The sequence below is a fragment of the Aegilops tauschii genome, chromosome 5, assembly GCF_002575655.3.
Source record: "Aegilops tauschii subsp. strangulata cultivar AL8/78 chromosome 5, Aet v6.0, whole genome shotgun sequence".
Taxonomy (NCBI): Eukaryota; Viridiplantae; Streptophyta; class Magnoliopsida; order Poales; family Poaceae; genus Aegilops; species Aegilops tauschii.
In genome coordinates this window covers 22,339,972-22,360,216 of record NC_053039.3, presented here as the reverse complement: position 1 = coordinate 22,360,216, position 20,245 = coordinate 22,339,972, and the positions used below count along the sequence as shown (strand labels likewise).

The 20,245-nt window shown below is 50.8% G+C and overlaps 1 pseudogene; it reads left to right on the top strand.

Moving 5' to 3' along the window:
- The first annotated feature begins 9,509 nt into the window (after positions 1 to 9,509).
- LOC141022485 (uncharacterized) overlaps positions 9,510 to 20,245 on the top strand; it is a 122,003-nt pseudogene continuing 111,267 nt past the window's right edge.

The following is a 20,245-nucleotide window of genomic DNA, read 5'->3' as shown; positions in this document are numbered from 1 at the left end:
CGTGCTTAAGCAGGTTAGGCAGGAGAAAAACGATTTGCAAGATGCCAATATCCGGCTGAATGTTGAACTGAAAGATGTTTGGGCCCAACTTGCTGACTCCGTAAAGGAGAATAAGAGGCTTCGACGCGGCATTTTTAGTAAGTGCTTGAACGAACTTTTTTATAGAGTTTGGCGAAGAAACTAGCTAACAGAGTTATATCTGTAGGTATGCTGACGGGTCGTCCCGCAGAGGAAATGCCCGGGTCTGCAGGTGATCTTCTGCCGGAGCACTCACAACGGCACGAACAAGTTCGGCAGGTGATGCGGGGCATTACCCAAGCCTTGTGGCCATCCGCCTCCCTGCTAGTAGGCATGGGGGAGCTCGCAGAGAAGCTCAAGGGAGCGCGGCGGCGCTTCCGATTATGGAAGATATCAGTCTGCCGACAAGGTGCAAGGGAAGCCTCGGCCATGGTGAAGACGCGATATACCAAGGCTGACCCAAACCACATGGCCGAGGTCGGACCTGTGGGGCCCGATGGGAAAGAGATCCCCGTCAGTTTGGTGTATGACCAAGTAGAATTAGCCGCAAAGTATTCCCAACAGGATTGTAGGCTAGACAGCCTGTTGGATGGTATAGAAGAAGAATTTAGTCAGTCTAAGTGACTGTGTACTTCAAGTGACATGTATTGTCCCTAGCCGGATTGTAAATCATTTGTCATGGCGGACCTTTTCGCTTCAACCTCTGGACCCGACAGTCCGGAGTGTATCCGAATACCCGCTCAGTTATGTAAAAACCGGGGTATGCGTGGAAACTAGGCGTAGGGGTCATAAGTGCTTGAACAGTCAAGTACCCAACTAGCTATGTTATATTACATGGATAGTAAGAAACATCTTCAAGGGAGAATAGTTCCGTCAAGGGTTCTTTTCCCCGGGTACGCATGCCCTGATGTGCATGCCCGAACTGCGAGAAGAGATGCAGGCTATAAACATCTGGGGGCATGTATAAAAATAAATAAAAGTCATCTTTTGTTCACCGACCGAGTATTCCCTTAAGAACGCTAGCTTCCGGCTTCACCCAGTCTAAGGTACACATCCGGCTGACCCGGCAGTAACAATCACAGAGGTGCTCCTCTTATGCCCTAGCCGAATTAACGGGAATGTAGGGCATAAACACAAGAGCCAGGCAACCCAGCTTGGCCAAAACTTAAGTCATATCGATGCATATAATGGCGAAAAAGGTACATGTGGAAGAATAACACATGTGTGGGGCATAGAGCCCGGAAAATAGTTATATTAAGCTTCTGTATAAGAAGCGCCCAGGTATAATGAGCGCGGTTAGCGCGTCAAGATTGTGTAGTCAAGAGACAATTTAGCCTTTTAAGGCCTTGAAGAAAAGGGAAAAAAGAAAGAGATAAAAGACAGATAACGGATATGTAAAAAATTGACGGAGGTAAGGAGACGAACATATAGTTCGGCACTAGGCGTAGAACCTTCGGAGTCTGGCTGCATTCTATGGGTTTGGCTCGAGTCGATTGTCTGATGCATCCCGCAGACGATACGCTCCACCTGTCAGAACTTGGTCAATAATGAAGGGACCTTCCCATTTGGGCTTGAGCTCGTTCCTTTTCTTCTCCGGTAGGCGTAGAATGAGTTCGCCAACGTTATAAGTTTTGGCCCGTACTTCTCTGCTTTGATACCTTCGAGCCTGTTGCTGATAGAATGCGGAACGGGCTTTTGCCACGTCACGCTCCTCCTCTAGGGCGTCCAAACTGTCCTGCCGATCAAGCTCGGCTTCTTTCTCTTCATACATGCGCACTCAAGGCGAGTCATGAATTATGTCGCAGGGCATTACCGCCTCTGCGCCATACACCATAAAAAATGGTGTGTATCCGGTAGTGCGATTCGGCGTGGTCCGCAGCCCCCATAGTACAGAGTCGAGCTCCTCTACCCAGTGCGTGTTTGATTCCTTTAAGGACCGCACTAATCTGGGTTTAATGCCGCTCATGGTAAGACCATTTGCTCGCTCGACTTGACCGTTAGTTTGCGGGTGATAGACAGAAGCATAATCGAGCTTGATGCCCATGTTGCTGCACCAAAGTTTTACCTCGTCGACTGTAAAGTTCGAGCCGTTATCGGTGATGATGCTGTGGGGGATGCCATAACGGTGTACAACCCCAGATAAGAAGTCTATCACTGGTCCGAATTCGGCCGTTTTGACTGGTTTGGCTTCTATCCATTTGGTGAATTTATCCACCATGACCAATAAGTATTTTTTCTTGTGGCTTCCCCCTTTGAGGGGTCCGACCATATAAAGGCCCCAGACCGCAAAGGGCCAAGTAATGGGGATTGTTTGGAGAGCGGTAGGCGGCATATGGCTTTGGTTTGCAAAAAGCTGGCAACCGACGCAACGTTAGACGAGGTCCTGTGCGTCTGCTCTGGCCGTCGGCCAGTAAAAACCTGTACGGAAGACCTTGCTTACAAGGGCCCGAGCTGCGGCGTGGTGACCGCCGAGTCCAGCATGAATTTCTGCCAAAAGTTGCCGTCCTTCCTCTTCGGATATGCACCTTTGAAGGACTCCGGTAGCGCTTTTCTTATAAAGCTCTCCCTCGTGGACCATGTAGGCTTCAGACCGCCGCACAATGCAACGTGCCTCGTTTGGGTCCTCAGGTAGTTCCTGCCTAGTTAGGTAGGCCAGGAAAGGTTCTGTCCACGGGGCGATGACAGTCATAATCACGTGGGAGGAAGGTGTTATTTCGGTGGCGGAGCCTCCGATTACGTCAGAGTATTCGGTATCTGGTGTTGTGGCCAAGTCCGGACTGTAGTTGCCGGTCTCTCCTTCCCATACCACGGGTGGCTTAAACAGCCTTTCCAAGAAGATATTGGGTGGGACAGGGTCGCGCTTAGCGCCGATGCGGGCGAGGATGTCCGCCGCTTGATTGTTTTCTCGGACCACACGGTGGAATTCGAGCCCCTCGAACCGAGCTAACATTTTGAGGACGACGTTGCGATAAGCCGCCATTTTTGGGTCCTTGGCATCAAAGTCTCCATTTATTTGAGATATTGCGAGATTCGAATCCCCACGGACCTCTAGGCGTTGAATGCCCATGGAGACTGCTATCCGAAGGCCATGCAACAGGGCCTCATATTCTGCTGCATTGCTGGAGTCTGTGTATAATATTTGGAGTACGTACTGGACTGTATCTCCGGTGGGGGATGTCAGGACAACGACTGCCCCAGATCGGCCAGCATCTTTGAACCGTCAAAGTGCATGATGCAATTGGAGTACGTGCCGTACTCTTTAGGGAGTTCGGCTTCTGTCCATTCGGCGACGAAATCGGCCAGTACTTGCGAATTAATGGCTCGCCGTGGTTTATATGTTATGTCGAACGGGAGGAGCTTGATAGCCCATTTAGCAATCCGGCCCGTGGCATCGCGGTTATTTAGTATGTCGTGGAGTGGTACTTCTGAGGCTACCGTAATTGAACACTCTTGAAAGTAGTGTCGTAATTTCGGGGATGCCATGAATACCGCGTATGCTATCTTTTGATAATGTGGGTACCGTGATTTGCATGGAGTGAGGATAGTGGATACATAGTACACCGGCTTTTGAAGTGGTAATTTATGTCCGTCCGTCTCTCGTTCGACGACGAGCACTGCGCTCAAAACTTGGTGTGTTGCCGCTATATATAACAACATCGGTTCGCCGACAATTGGCGCGGCCAAGATTGGGTTGGTGGCCAGGATGCCTTTTATTTCTTCCAATCCGGCCGTGGCCGCATCCGTCCACTCGAAGTGTTCGGTGCGCCGAAGAAGGCAATAAAGGGGTAGTACCTTCTCTCCTAATCGGGAGATAAAGCGGCTTAAGGCCGCCACGCATCCAGTTAATTTTTGAATTTGCTTGATGTCTGTTGGGATAGCCAACTGTGACAGAGCTCGGATTTTAGCCGGATTTGCTTCAATTCCTCTACTGAAGACGATGAAGCCCAGGAGCTTTCCGGCGGGAACGCCGAAAACGCATTTTCCCGGGTTGAGCTTGTTGTCATATGTTCGGAGATTGTCGAATGTGAGCCTCAAGTCGTCTATTAAGGATTCGACGTTTCTGGTTTTAACGACCACATCGTCTATGTATGCCTCCATTGTTTTGCTGATCTGTGTTTCTAGGCATGTCTGAATCATGCGTTGATAGGTTGCACCGGCGTTCTTAAGCCCGAAAGGCATGGTGTTAAAACAGAAGGGGCCGTATGGGGTGATAAATGCCGTTACGGCTTGGTCGGACTCCGCCATCTTGATTTGATGGTATCCGGAGTATGCGTCGAGGAAACACAATGAGTCGTGTCCTGCAGTAGCGTCGATAATTTGATCGATGCGGGGGAGGGGGAACGGATCCTTGGGGCAAGCCTTGTTAAGGTCCTTGAAATCGACGCATAGGCGCCAGGATTTATCCTTCTTTGGTACCATCACCAGGTTTGCTAGCCAGTCCGGGTGTTTTATTTCTCTAATGAATCCGGCCTCTAGTAACTTGGCTAGCTCCTCTCCCATGGCTTGTCGCTTAGGTTCAGAGAAACGCCAAAGAGTCTGCTTGACCGGCTTGAATCCCTTTAGAATGTTAAGGCTATGCTAGGCCAGCCTCCGCGGGATTCCTGGCATGTCTGAAGGATGCGAGGCGAATAAGTCACAATTCTCGCGCAAGAACTCCCGTAGTGCGGCGTCTACAACGGGGTTTAACTGTGCCCCGATGGATGCTGTTTTTGTAGGGTCCGTTGGGTGGACTTGGAATTTCACTATTTCATCCGCTGGTTTAAAAGAGGTGGACTTGGATCTTTTGTCGAGTATCACGTCGTCCCTGTCCACTGGGGAGCGGAGCGCAGTTAATTCCTCGGCCGCGAGGGCTTCGGATAATGCCTCGAGGGCCAGTGCGGCTGTTTTGTTTTCAGCGCGGAGTGCTATGTCCGGATCACTAGCTAGAGTGATGATTCCATTGGGCCCAGGCATTTTGAGCTTCATGTACCCGTAATGGGGTATAGCTTGGAAGATCGTGAATGCCTCCCGCCCTAGAAGGGCGTGGTATCCGCTGTTCAACGGGGCCACTTGGAATGTGATTTCCTCGGACCTATAATTCTCCGCCGTGCCGAATACCACATCTAGTCTGATTTTCCCACCACATCATGCCTCCCGACTAGGGATGATTCCTCTGAAGGTCGTGCTGCTTTTCTCAATGCGGCTTCTGTCTATTTCCATTTTTTGAAGAGTCTCCTCATAGATGAGGTTTAATCCGCTGCCGCCGTCCATGAGCACTTTAGTAAGCTGGAAGCCGTCCACAATTGGACTAAGGACCAAGGCGGCTGGTGCTCGGGCTGTTCGGAATTTAGGTTCGTCATTGGCATTGAAGGTGATAGCCGTATCGCTCCATGGATTTATTGCTGCCACGTGGCAGACTTCGGCAAGGCTGCGGAGTGCTCGCTTACGCCTATTATTTGAGGCGAAGGTCTCGAAGACTGTCAACACTATATTGTTGTTCTCCATGGGATGGTGCTCTGCGGTATTGTTAATGAGGAGATCCTCACCGCTCTTGGCCACCTGCCAGAGTACCCAACATGCTCTAAGGTTGTGTGTTGGTATGGTATCCGCCGTACTGTGAATTTTGCATGGCCGATTAAGCCATCCCTCCAATACGGTTCCACGCCCTATAGTGGGCTTTTGCTTCTTCGTAATTGGGTCGGGCGACTTACGACAATGCACCCTTTTAGTTCGGACTAGGGGTTTTGTCAAAGCTGGAGGATCCCAAAATTTTGTTTGGGTTTTCTAGGCGCTTTCCATCGCACAGTACTTTCGTACTATGGCCACCAAGTCGGCGAAGTGTGCTATGTCACGGCGACTTATGGTGTTGAGGATTCCCTTGTCCGTGCAATTATTGCAAAAGAATGAAATCGGGTCTTCTTCGCGACAGTCCTTGACCTTGTTCATTACAAGGAGGAATCTGGCCCAATAGTGGTGTACTGTCTCCTGGGGCTCTTGTCTAATGTGGGAAAGATTGTTTATATCTGGGTGGGTGGGTGGATTTAAGTCCGAACCTTGACCCGATCTGAGACCCAGGGGCGGAGCAGTTTCCGATCTTAGAAGTTCGGGCTCCAGGATGTTGCCCAATAGGTCTGGCACGCTGGCTGATTCTAGGTTCAGGGTTTGGGCGATGTCCTCCCGTAGACGGGTATCCGGCTCGTAGAGCTCGGGAATCCGGACATAGTTTGTCCTCAAGATAGAGGAAGAATCGCCGCATTGCTCCTCCACCACCGCTATCTGATGGGTGACCGGCGGGGAGTTAATCTCCCTTTGGTCGGGTTTAAGCCTGATCTGATCATAGTCTGTAGGGACTCCCAACGCGGCGATGCGATCCAAGAGCTCGTTGAAGGAAGAGAGCCCTATCGGATCCAATTGGTCGGCGAGTCCCGAGCCGACGTGGAGGTTGTTTTCGATGACCCGAGAAGTCATCATCGGCGCAGCGGACGAACAGGCGGTCATGATGAAACCGCTTAGTCAGAGAGTTTGGCCTCAGCCAGGGCTCCCCCAGAGGTGATGTTGTCCTTGACAACGAGGCGAGCCATCCAGCCTTATGATGACGGCACAATGGAACTCTAAATGAAAGCACCAATGTCGGTGTCAAAACCGGCGGATCTCGGGTAGGGGGTCCCGAATCGTGCGTCTAAGGCGGATGGTAACAGGAGGCGGGGGACGCAATGTTTACCCAGGTTCGGGCCCTCTCGATGGAGGTAATACCCTACTTCCTGCTTGATTGATCTTGATGATATGAGTATTACAAGAGTTGATCTACCACGAGATCGTAGAAGCTAAACCCTAGAATCTAGCCTATGGTATGATTGTTGTTGTCCTACTGACTAAACCCTCTGGTTTATATAGACACCGGAGGGGGCTAGGATTACACAGAGTCGGTTACAAGGGAGGAGATCTACATATCTGTATTGCCAAGCTTGCCTTCCACGCCAACGAGAGTCCCATCAGGACTCGGGTCGAAGTCTTGAATCTTGTATCTTCATAGTCCAACAGTCCGGCCAAAGGATATAGTCCGGCTGTCCGAGGACCCCCTAATCCAGGACTCCCTCACTTGCTATTAGTAGTCATGTGAATTTGGTATTCGTTCAATATTTTCATGAGATGTATGTTGTCTATCCTCTAGTGGTGTTATCTGAACGTCGACTACATGACACTTCAGCATTATTTGGGCCTAGAGGAAGGCATTGGGAAGTAATAAGTAGATGATGGGTTGCTAGAGTGACAGCAGCTTAAACCCTAGTTTATGCGTTGCTTCGTAAGGGGCTGATTTGGATCCACATCTTTCATGCTATGGTTAGGTTTACCTTAATACTTCTTTTGTAGTTGCGGATGCTTGCAATAGGGGTTAATCATAAGTGGGATGCTTGTTCAAGTAAGGACAGCACCCAAGCACCGGCCGCCCACATATCAAATTATCAAAGTACCGAACACGAATCATATGAACGTGATGAAAACTAGCTTGACAATAATTCCCATGTGTCCTCGGGAGCGCTTTTATTTATATAAGAGTTTGTCCAGGCTTGTCCTTTGTTACAAAAAGGATTGGGCCACCTTGCTGCACTTTATTTACTTTTGTTACTTGTTGCTCGTTACAAATTATCCTATCACAAAACTATCTGTTACCTATAATTTTAGTGCTTGCAGAGAATACCTTGCTGAAAACCGCTTATCATTTCCTTCTGCTCCTCGTTGGGTTCGACACTCTTACTTATCGAAAGGACTACGATAGATCCCATATACTTGTGGGTCATCAGCCGCCCACATTAATGATATGCGGTTGCCGAGGCAGCTACTCCGGTGCCACATGTCCGTCCCTCCGCCGCCCACCATTGCTTTATAAATTGATGCGCAGGCCATAGCCGCAGTTATCCGCATCCATTCCTATTCTCCTGTCCACACCACTACTGCCCACCATGGCTTCCTCGTGCTCCAGCACTCTTCGGGATGGGCGGACGACGGACCACAAGGAGATGGCAGCCATTGCTGCCGACTGGCTGGCCGGCAGGCAGCCGGAGGACGACGATGTCCCAATGGAGAACATGGTAGTCGACGATCCGGCGCCAACCCCCTCCTCCACGCCATCCTCACTGGTGCATTGCACCCTGACCATCGGCAAGGCCCGTGCCCAATATATGGGCACGGTGAGGAAGAAGCGTGAGGAGCAGTTCCGGGAGGCGCAGGCCGACGCATACAACCACCATCTCCTCCAGGAGCACCTGCAGGCGGAGGAGCAGATCGCCACGAAGCGGGCGGAGCAGGAGGCGCTGCTCGACTCATACCGCTCCGCCCGCGAGGCCCGCCTCGAGCGATGGCGGTACCGCATGCGGGTGGCAGAGGCTGCGGTGGCCTACAAAGAGGGCGATGAAGCGGGTAAGGCGTTGTTTGGCGAGACCGAGGACGAGGCAGAGGACAATGTCGGCTCCGACGAGTCCCCGCTCCACTGGCGTCGACGAGGCCCTGCTCCGCCGAGGCCCCACGGTGCCAAGAATGAGGCAGAGGAAGAGTAGAACACGGCTGGTGCCAACAACGATGTTTACCCAGGTTCGGGCCCTCTCGATGGAGGTAATACCCTACTTCCTCCTTGATTGATCTTGATGATATGAGTATTACAAGAGTTGATCTACCACGAGATCATAGAGGCTAACCCTAGAAGCTAGCCTATGGTATGATTGTTGTTGTCCTATGGACTAAACCCTCCGGTTTATATAGACACCGGAGGGGGCTAGGGTTACACTGAGTCGGTTACAAGGGAGGAGATCTACATATTCTATTGCCAAGCTTGCCTTCCACGCCAAGGAGAGTCCCATCCGGACACGGGTCGAAGTCTTCAATCTTGTATCTTCATAGTCCAACAGTATGGCCAAAGGATACAGTCCGGCTGTCCGAGGACCCCCTTATCCAGGACTCCCTCAGTAGCCCCTGAACCAGGCCTCAATGACGATGAGTCCGGCGCGCAGATTGTCTTCGGCATTGCAAGGCGGGTTCTTCCTCCGAATACTCCATAGAAGATTTTGAACACAAGGATAGTGTCCGGCTCTCCAAAACAAATTCCACATACTATCATAGAAAGAATTATATTTCCACAAATCTAATCAGCTGACACATTCTGCAGCATGACATCACACCACGGCCCGGTCATTATTCGAGCCGTTTTTCATAACCAGCCTCTGCACATCTCGTGAGGCGGTTTTCTTGGCACGTCTTGTCGAAGCAGAGATCGTGCCCCTTATCACGGGATTCTCATCAATACGGGTGTGGGTAACCCAACCGCGCCATCAATTACGGCGCTTGGGGAATAAGCGAGTTTACCAGGTAGGTGGGGAGGCGCATAGATTCTACCGCCCTTATAAAGGGACAAGGATTCCCCCTTTTCACCCACGCCTTCTTCCTCCTTGCTCATCCATTCTTGTGCACTCGAGCTCCAGCACCCAAGTTCACATTTTTCTCCTCAAACCACTCCAAGCATGTCCGGAGCGGGAGGCAAGTGGATGGTCTCCTCCGTTGCGGAGGAGGACACCACAAAGCTGCGGGGAGCCGGATATGTGGCTGCGGAGATCGCACACCGGCTGCCAGATGCGCGGCAGATCATCCCTACTCCAGAAATGAGAGGGTGGTTTTTCTTACCCACTTCGTCCGCGGACTGGGATTTCCCCTCCACCCGTTTGTCCGCGGGCTCATGTTCTACTACGGGCTGGGCTTTCACGATCTGGCCCCCAATTTCATCCTCAACATCTCGGCGTTTATCGTCGTGTGCGAGGCCTTCCTCCGCATCAAGCCCCACTTCGGCCTGTGGCTGAAGACCTTCAATGTTAAACAGAAGGTGGTGGTCGGCCAGCAAGCGGAGTGCGGAGGCGCCATCGTGGGCAAAATGCCCAACGTCACCTGGCTCGAAGGCTCCTATCTGGAGACCATAAAGGGGTCGCAATCGGGGTGGTTCTACATCACCGAGCCACGCGACACCAACTGGGTGGCGGCCCCCGAATTTCGATCCGGAATCCCCATGCGTCTCACCTCCTGGAAATTGAAGGGCCAGTCCTGGGGTTCCTCGGTAGAGCTGACCGGACTCCAGACATGCATCAAAAACATGATGAGCAAGAAAATCAAGCTTGTCAACGTGGTCCAAGTCATGCTCTTCCGCCGGATCCTCCCGTGCCAATGACGGGCATTCAATTTGTGGGAGTTCGACCCGGCCGAGCATCAGACGCTGCGAGAGCTCTTCGATAGGATGCACAAGGACGTCTGGAAGGTGCTGTTCAAGGGCGCCGAGGTACCTCCTCCCCTCACCGAGGACCGCGGATTCAACGCAAAGCGCCCTGCCAATCCGGTAAGTCTTCTACATCTCATAAGATGTTCTTTTCCCCAGTATAACCACGCGCGGGATCTAAGCCTCCACGCCATTTAACAGGACTGGGTAGCGACAGCGGAGCAAATCGATTGTCCGGCTCCCCTGCCCGAAGATCCAGCAGATGCTCTCCTAACGGAGACGCTGGTTCCGGTGCCTTATGAGGTGCCGGAGAAGAAGGCCAAGAAGCAGGCCACAGGGACCAGGAAGGGTCTCCAGCGCAAGGTTATATCGGACTCATTGTCCGAAAAACACCGACGCGCACTCCTCCCATGAAAACAAGGGGGAAGAAGAGGAAAGCTCTCCCCCCCCCCCCCAGCCGGGGGAGACAAGAAAAGGAAGGCCGCCCCGGCTGGGACGGCCGAAGGGTCCAATAAGGGAAGGACCCTCCTTCCGGACAACTCCGCAACCGCCGCCTACAACGACGACGAGTGGCTGCCCAGGGATAAGCCCCTGGCGAAGTTGTAAGTATCCGGATACCATAGTAATTTTGGTATGTTTCGTTTTGTTGCTTCTTATCATGCCGAACATGATCATACAGCCCTTCCAAAGCACATATCGGCGTATCCTCTTCGAAGGAGTCTTTGGGCGAGTCGGAGATGAACAGCGATTCGCTCCCGACCGCCTCCTCCCCCCGCCCTACGGACAACGTCGAGGTGTTGTCTCGAAGGGCACCGAACCAAGGGGAGATAGTCCCGGAAGCGCCCCAAGGCGACATTCCGGACACTGGGCGCATGGGGAGCAAGACTCCCATGGGCCCACATGACAGGGGCGGCAAGCTTAGCCACCAGCCGAATACGGCGCCAGACCCTCAAGTGGTTAGGGACTCTGTCAGGCGACCCCTCACTATGGGGGGCGAGCCGTCTGTGCTGATGGTCTCTGTCCATCCAGAGGCATCGGAAAACTTGCTGGAAGCACTTCGCAGTGCTTCCATTGATGAAGAGCACCGCTCTATCATGAGTGTGGTGGTCAAGAAGGTTCAGTCTGCCAAAAGCGGATTGACTGAAGCCTGTGCCAGCCTCCTAAAAGGCTTTGAGGTAAGTAATCAAATTATAAGAAAATATTCCGGCATAGACAGTAGACCCTGATGTTTTGTTTGGCGTTCGCGAAGGAAGGCCGAATAGAGGATCAAATAATAACCGCAGGAGCCTAATCAGAATATGTCTATGTGCATATGCAGGCATCACTGCTGGCCGCTGCCGCACGTACTGTGGAGGTCGCCGCACTGAAGCGGGACCTTGAGCGGTCCAAGGAAGAGCTCGACCTTACCAAGAGGCAGCTCGAAGAGAACAAAGGTAAGTGAAACCCCGTCTGTATATTAAAAAAAAGTTGATTTTGGAATAATAGGATCGTCATGAATTTTGCTAGGGGCCACGACCAAAGTGGTGGCCCTGCAGAAGGCACTATCCGAGGCTGAAGACAAAGCGGCCAAGGAGCGCATCGAGCAAGAGAAACAAGAGGCCCGAGTAGGCGAGGTGCAGCAAGAGCTCCAGGCTCTCGTCAAGGAGCACGAGTCCTTGGAGCTTGACTCTAAGTCGCAAGGGTCCGAGCTTGCGAAGGCCCTTGAAAGCGCACAACATGCCAAGGCCGAAGCCCAAAAGGCCCTCCATGAAATTGAGGCGGTTAAGAAGATAGCGGCGGGTAAGGCATTCATTATGCAAAGAAAGCATGTGAAGGAAACTTTCTTTTTACATACGCGAGTTCGGAGCTCTCCAGGAGCGTTCGCAGATCTGCCCCACAGTGTGTCGAATGCCGCGGAGTTCTACCGGGCTAAGGAGGGGAGCTCGACGGAGAAGTTGTTCTGGTCTCAGTATACTGGGACCGAACCCCCATTGCCCTTGAGCGACCAGCTGAAGCAACTGGTCGAGCTTCACAAGGCGGCCGAACAGGCCATGAAGAGTCTTATAGTCCGGATGTGGCCTGGCGAGCCCCTGCCTGATAGCTACTTCGGTCTGGTGAGGTGGCTTGTGAATGCCTGCCCACGGTTTGAAGTCATAAAGCAGTCCGTTTGCATCGAGGGTGCGCGCAGGGCTTTTGCCCGGGCGAAGGTGCACTGGGCAAAGCTGGACGCCGTAAAGCTGGTGTAGGAGGGGCCGCCGGTGGCAAGGAGCATTACCACCCCGAAAAGTATTATGAAAGTGTCCTGAAGGGTGCTCGCCTTGTGGCGGAGGAATGTGCTAAGGATGTAATATTTGAATAAGTGTACTCATGCGATCCTGTAATATGAAACGAGTTCATTTGCGCTATGCAACGCTTGTGAATTTAAAATATTACCTTATGTGCGGCCGTTTATAAAATATGAGAGTTGGCCAGTCGTCGGCTTCTGCCCCCATGTAACTAGTACTGAGGTGTTCGGGATAAATCTGAGCATTCTTTATCCCAATTTTGGGTCATTCGAGGGAGGTGTCGCAGCGAACCAGGCAATCGAACTATAAGGCTTTATCACTCTCACTTAGCCATAGAAGTCTAGAATTTTAAATTTTGGCAAAGCCCCTAGTATTCGGAAGGCCGAATTTGGGGCGCTATATACACCTAAGTCGGGCAAGGCCGACTCCTTGCCCGAAGGGGAGAAAGTCTTTAAGGACTTGAGACCTCTCGAACAGCGACCAGCTCTCGCCTTATCATGATAGTCAGTTTTCGGCTTTCTCTACCGAGGTGCTCGTCCGGAAGAACCGGGACACAATCGCAGTAGTTCTCCCAGTGCTACCTTAGCCGATATTGCGGAACGTAAGGTACCAAAACATGGGAGCCGGGCAAACCCAACTATTGACCCAAGGCATGATTTGGAGCTGATGCATATAATGCTATAAGTTCGGGGTGCTGCACTGTCAAAAGTGTTCAGACTTCTCACACCGTATTTATGGGGTATACTGAAGCCCCTGGCGTACAGGTCGTACTAGAATGTACGGGTGCAATTTGTCGTAAATAAACAGACAAGAGAAAAAAGAAAGGGTAATGCAGTAATAGACTAATGCTATGCATTGTTATTTAAATAATACGTCGAAGCGTACTGATACAAGTAATGCAATAAGCAAAAAGGAGGACTATTTGACATGTCCTACCCAAGGGCAAGCTGCGTATAGGTATTTAAAACGGGTATTTTGATCGTTATCAGAGACCACCTGGGGATTCCCTTGTACGTCTTAGCTTCTTGCATCCTTGGTATTTCCTTCCCGTAATGCGTCCAGCAATCAGACTGCCGAAAAAGGCTTCCATAGAGTAAGGTCCTGAAAGAGAGAAAATGATATAGGTATACAGCCCCTGGGGCGGTTGAGCCGCACTGTGGGGCGTGTCTTGGCCGTGCCCCCGCCTATGCCCATGGTATTTTTAGTGCGTAATTATGTACGCGCGGCACAGATTTTGTCGCTTCATCGGGACTTGGACGGAGGCTGAATTGCTAGGTGGGCTCTGAACGTGCCAGGTGATCCTGTTGCAGGTTACTCCGGACTCGCTTGAAGGTGTCCGGGGTCTTTATCGCCGAATTGGTGGTTTGCCTTAAAAGGCTGCTTTGTGCTTCTGCTGCGAGGGCCGCAGTGTGCTCCTCCGTCCGGAGCGAGCGTTCTGTGTTTCCATTGACTGTTATAACCCCACGAGGTCCTGGCATTTTGAGCTTGAGGTATGCATAATGCGGCACCGCATTGAATCTGGCAAATGTGGTTCGTCCGAGTAGTGCGTGATAGCCACTGCGGAACGGGACGATATCGAAGACTAACTCCTCGCTTCGGAAATTGTCCGGAGATCTGAAGACCACTTCTAGTGTGATTGAGCCCGTGCAGCAGGCCTCTACACCTGGGATGACACCTTTAAAGGTGGTTTTAGTGGGTTTGATCCTCGAGGGGTCTATACCCATTTTGCGCACAGTATCCTGATAAAGCAGGTTCAGGCTGCTGCCACCGTCCATAAGGACTCGGGTGAGGTGAAATCCGTCAATGATGGGATCAAGGACCAATGCTGCAGAACCACCATGAAAGTGATCGGGCAAGAAGACCATGGGTTGAACTTTGGGGCGACTGGCTCCATCGCATAGACGTCCCTTAGTGCACGCTTCCGTTCCCTTTTGGAAATATGGGTTGCGTATATCATGTTCACCGTTTTCACTTGGGGAGGAAATTTCTTCTGTCCTCCTGTGTTCGGCAGCCGGGACTCCTCCTCATCGTCGCTATGCATCCCCTTTTCCTTGTTTTCGGTATTCAACTTGTCGGCCTGCTTAAACACCCAGCATTCTCTGTTGGTGTGATTGGCTGGCTTATCGGGGGTGCCGTGAATTTGACACGAGTGATCGAGTATGCGGTCCAAACTGGATGGACCCGGGTTGCTTCTTTCGAACGGCTTCTTCCTCTGACCGGATTTAGAGCCACTGAATCTGACATTGACTGCCGTGTCTTCAGCGTTGTCACCGTTATTGCGGCGCTTGTGTCTGCTGCAACGTGGTCTGCCATTACTATCTTTGGCATCTGAAGTGTCATGACTTCTTGATGTGTTGTTGTTGTGAGCCAGCCAGCTGTCCTCGCCCGCGCAAAAGCGGGTCATGAGTGTCGTGAGGGCTGCCATAGACTTCGGCTTCTCCTGGCCGAGGTGCCGGGCGAGCCGCTCATCACAGATGTTATGCTTAAATGCCGCTAAGGCCTCTGCATCCGGACAGTCGACAATTTGGTTTTTCTTAGTTAGGAACCTGGTCAAGAATTTCCTGTCCGATTCCCCGGGCTGCTGAGTTATATGGCTCAAGTCATCAGCATCCGGTGGTCGCACATAAGTGCCCTGGAAGTTGTCAAGGAATGCATCTTCCAAACCCTCCCAACTGACAATGGAGTCTGCTGGCAAGCTATTCAGCCAATGCTGAGCTGGTCCCTTGAGTTTTAGTGGGAGGTACTTGATGGCGTGTAGATCATCACCACAAGCCATGTGGATGTGGAGGAGGAAATCCTCGATCCATACCGTGGGATCTGTTGTACCATCATATGATTCGATGTTTACGGGTTTAAAACCCTCTGGGAATTCGTGATCCATTACTTCATCAGTGAAGCATAGGGGGTGTGCGGCGCCTCTGTGCCGGGCTATATCACGATGCAGTTCATACGAGTCTTGTCTGCTGTATTCGGCCCTGCCGGATTTGCTTTTAGTCTATCCGGCGTGATGGTCATCGTCCCGCGTTGGGGCGCCCCCCCGTGATCCGTAGATCGATCTTGCATGTTTTGCTTTGTTTTCCAATACGTCTTGCAGGTCCCGCGTGTTGCCCTGGACCTTGGTATTTTTGTTTGAGTGGCGGCGGGGTGCGGGCTGGACTTCGGGCTGATATGCCTCTCTGTCTCGACCACGAGGTGGCCGATTAGCCGCATCATACGCTGGTGATGTAGGTTTCAGTGCTTCCTCCTCGAGTTGGGGTAGCAACCTGTGCTTTGTGTAACTCTTGGTTGGGCGCTCGAGTTCGTATTCCTCGGCCACCAGGACTTCAGTCCATCTATCCTCTAGCAGATCTTGATCAGCTCGAAGCTGTTGTTGCTTTTTCTTCAGGCTGTTTGATGTGGCTATAAGCCGGCGCTTGAAGCGCTCCTGCTCGACGGGATCCTCAGGCACGATAAATTCTTCGTCGCCGAGGCTCACCTCGACTTCGGAGAGAGGCATGTAATTGTCATCCTCTGATTCTCCGTCCGCTGCCTGTTCCGGAGGGCTAGCTTGTTCATCCTCCCGCTCGAGCTCTGGCTGGAGGGGATTATCGTCTTCTTCGGCACTATCCGGAGCGTTATTGTCTCTTGTGGCAGTATCGCTGCTTTTGCTATGGCGGGATTTAGAGTAGCGTCGCTGAAGTCGGTGCTTGGATTGCTTCTTGGAGGGATTATCCCCTTCTTCGGTGGTGTCCACCATGCATATGGCATACGATGAGGTGGCAGTCCAGTGCCCTATGGGCGGTGGTTCTTGTTCGTCTCCTGCATCGTCGTCCATACCGTCGATGTCTTCGGAGCCGTAGTCGAGCATGTTGGTTAAATCGTCGACAGTGGCTACTAAGTGGGTGGTGGGTGGGGCGCGAATTTCTTCGTCGTCCGCATCCCATTCTAGCCGAACATAGTTCGGCCAAGGGTGTCCTGACAGGCAGAGAGACCTTAACAAGTTTAGCACGTCGCCAAAGGGCGAGTGCTGAAAGATATCCGCGGAGGTAAACTCCATGATCGGTGCCCAATCGGATTCGATAGGCACGGACGCAGGCGGCTCGGAGCCCATGGCCGGGGACGAATCCAACGGTTCGGCAACACGGGTCTCGTAGGAGCTGAAGTCAGTATTCGGCTCTATCGCCACTGAGTGTGCAGCCTCCGTGACAGGGTCCATCCACCCGTCCTCAGATGGCGCAATTTGTTCCGGATTGAGGGCCGGAGTAGTTGCAGGTGTGATCTCCCGAACACTGTCCGACGGCAGAGCTAAGTCATGCTCGTCGTGATTGTGCGGCGCACCTGACATGGGCTCGAATCCGTCGAAGATCAAGTCTCCGCGGATGTCGGCAGTATAGTTCAAGTTTCCAAACCTGACCTGATGGCCAGGGGCGTAGCTCTAGATCTGCTCCAGATGGCCAAGCGAGTTGGCCCGCAGTACGAAGCCGCCGAATACGAAGATCTGTCCGGGGAGGAAAACCTCACCCTGGATCGCATTGTTGCCAATGATTGAAGGAGCCATCTAGCCTTACAGTGACGGCACAGTGGAACTCTCAATGAAAGCACCAATGTTGGTGTCAAAACCGGCAGATCTCGGGTAGGGGGTCCGAATTGTGCATCTAAGGCGGGTGGTAACACGAGGCGGGAGACACGATGTTTACCCAAGTTCGGGCCCTCTCGATGGAGGTAATACCCTACTTCCTGCTTGATTGTTCTTGATGATATGAGTATTACAAGAGTTGATCTACCACGAGATCGTAGAGGCTAAACCCTAGAAGCTAGCCTATGGTATGATTGTTGTTGTCCTACGGACTAAACCCTCCGGTTTATATAGACACCGGAGGGGGCTAGGGTTACACAGAGTCGGTTACAAGGGAGGAGATCTACATATCCGTATTGCCAAGCTTGCCTTCCACGCCAAGGGAGAGTCCCATCCGGACATGGGTCGAAGTCTTCAATCTTGTATCTTCATAGTCCAACAGTCCGGCCAAAGGATACAGTCCGGCTGTCCGAGGACCCCCTAATCCAGGACTCCCTCAAGTACAAAGAGTTTGAGCAGCTTTTTAGCATTCCTGTACATTGCAATCAAACGCACAGGCCTGGCAATTCATAGAGAACATTCAAAACAATCGATGATTATGCATCTCAGCGATTCACATGTCAGAGCCAATATTTACTTCACAACTAAAGAATAAAGAAAAAATGGATCGACGCTGCTGACAGCAAAGGGTGTCCCATTCGAAAATATCAAACGCATGTCTTCTTGCTAAAATCAATGAGCAAAATTTGACAAGGTTTTCCCATTCCAAAATATCAAATGCCTACGATTGTGGAATGGGCAGGGTTTGCCATCAGTTCGGACATTGACATGGGACCTCGTGCTAAATAAACCAGCTGTTCTTTTTGTGCAGTTCCACCAAAATCAAGCAAATTCGCGCGTAGCTGGTATGATTTTGCCCTTATATGTTGCAATGCTTTGAACTTATCGGCACGTCCTTTCTTGTGGTAGAAATGAATGATTCGATGTATTCATGAACATTTTGTGCAGTTCCCATTGAAATCAAGCTGAGCACCCCTGTTTGCACAAATACAAAAAAAAGGTGATTAGTATAAAGCAAACTGTACTATGAATTGACAGTTTAAACAGGCACCTACATGGTCCATGTAGAGCACACTTTTAGAAAAATGGAACTCACCGGAAAGAATCCTAGAACAACATTGTACTCGCGCATCACAGCAAGAAAATGGAGATTTGTCCGTCCTTCTGAGCTGAAGTTAGTTTGGTCTTGTGGGGGTAATGTAACCATCCTTCAACTGCTCCTTCTGATGAGAAGATAGACAGGGCTTCTTCATCCTGGCATAATCGGAACTAGTCACTTCACGTACTCCATATTCTTCTGCAGAGGAGGATGATCCTGTTGTGCAAAGACAAGAGGATAACTAAATGCTAGCATCCCTGTTTGCTCGAAAAAAAGGAAAGGAAATATTTAAAACAGCACAGATGAAGCACTTCTCAAGGATAATACCACTTTTTGATGACAGTATCTAGACAGTAGCACAACACCAATAGAGATGACAAAGCTCAATCATATGGATGAAGTCAGTGGGCGAGTACCAACCTTTGTCAGGAGGCTTATTATGTAGAGCATACAGATGAAGCACTTCTCCAGAACCATCTGTTGCTATCTACTGTGGTGGCCATGCTTATTATATACTCCTCGATTAGATTAATGTTTCCAACATCTTCTTATGCAGTTTCACTAAAATATATGGTATCTTCAAAGAAGATCCCTGTTTGCACAAGTAGAGATAATTACGTATTACATTAAGAGTGGCATCAAATCAGTGGCAAAACAATTGCTCGTTCCAGCCATAGCAATAAACTAAGATGCAAAACTGTATCATTACTTGTGTCATCACAGTTCCAGTGCTTCATTACAGCACCAGGAGTTGATTTTTGTTTTTCTTCCGCTTCTTCTTCCCCTTCACCACTTGGTTCAATAACAGACAAGCTTCGCCTTCAATGTAAGATTTGGCATGTCAATTAGGTTGCACAAGTATAGCACTAAACAATGACATTAATTTTCTGATGAAAGTGGCAAAATACAGGCCAACAATTGTGAAATATCCTTATCTTACCTCAATGGGATATTGCGGTGCACATACAGATTGGAAGTCTTGTCTCCATTTGTGCAGTTCACTAAAGTCAAGCAACATTACCATACAAGTAGCACAACATATGAAAGCACACTACAGAATCATGTGAAAGAAGGCTAGTACTGACCTCTCATGACGCAGAATTCAAACAACTCACAAGAAGAAGATCTGAACCAAATTTGCCAACACGGATAGGAAGTAAGATCTCCTCTTGTGCAGTTCCACTAAGATCAAGCAATCAAGCAACGTTGTCGGTGTGACATTTTGGTTGAACTGCACAAAACACTCTTAAAACAAAAGTGTTTTGTGTAGTGCAACAAAAGGTCACAAAGTAGATAACCCTGTTTCACAGAGGTGCAAAGGAAACAACTAGTGGTCAATAACGGTGGATGACACAGAAGCCAACAAAAAGAAGCATCTACCTTATCTAAATGGGAAAGAAAGCAAGACAGTAGCATTTCTCGAACGGTGGCATTGATTAATATTAATAGAGAGATTATATTAACAATAAAATTCGTTAAACATGTAAATTGATTTTAACTGTGGCATTGCATCAATTTTCCAGTGGCATTATTAGAGGGTGCTTGTCTACAGGGACATTTTGGTGGAGGGACTGAAAAAACTCCGTGTCAGTCCCATCTAAACCAAACAGGAGGGGCTTTTAGGGACTAAAAGTGGGCATTTGGGACTAAAGAAAGAAGACCCCGAGTGTCGGTGTACAAAAGTAGGGGCGCACCTTTGTACCCCTTTACCTGTGCACGGACAGTCGGAGCCGCGCCCACGGCCGCACCAAGCAGAGCAGGGGAAGGAACTGGAGAGAAGCCGAAGTACAAGATGCCCAAGACAACGCCAAGGCCAAGAACACAAAGAAGCAGAGGAGCGGAGTAGGTTCCCCCGGCAAGAACCTTGCCGGGGGCAGCCTCAGCAGCCCCGGCAAGGCCATTGCCGGGGCAGCACGCCCAAACACCAACAGAGCGAGCCGCCCTTGAGCCCACAGTTTCCAAACCAACCGACTACGGTTGGGCCAGGGCTCGGGAGGCACCTCTGTGGTGGCATGCAG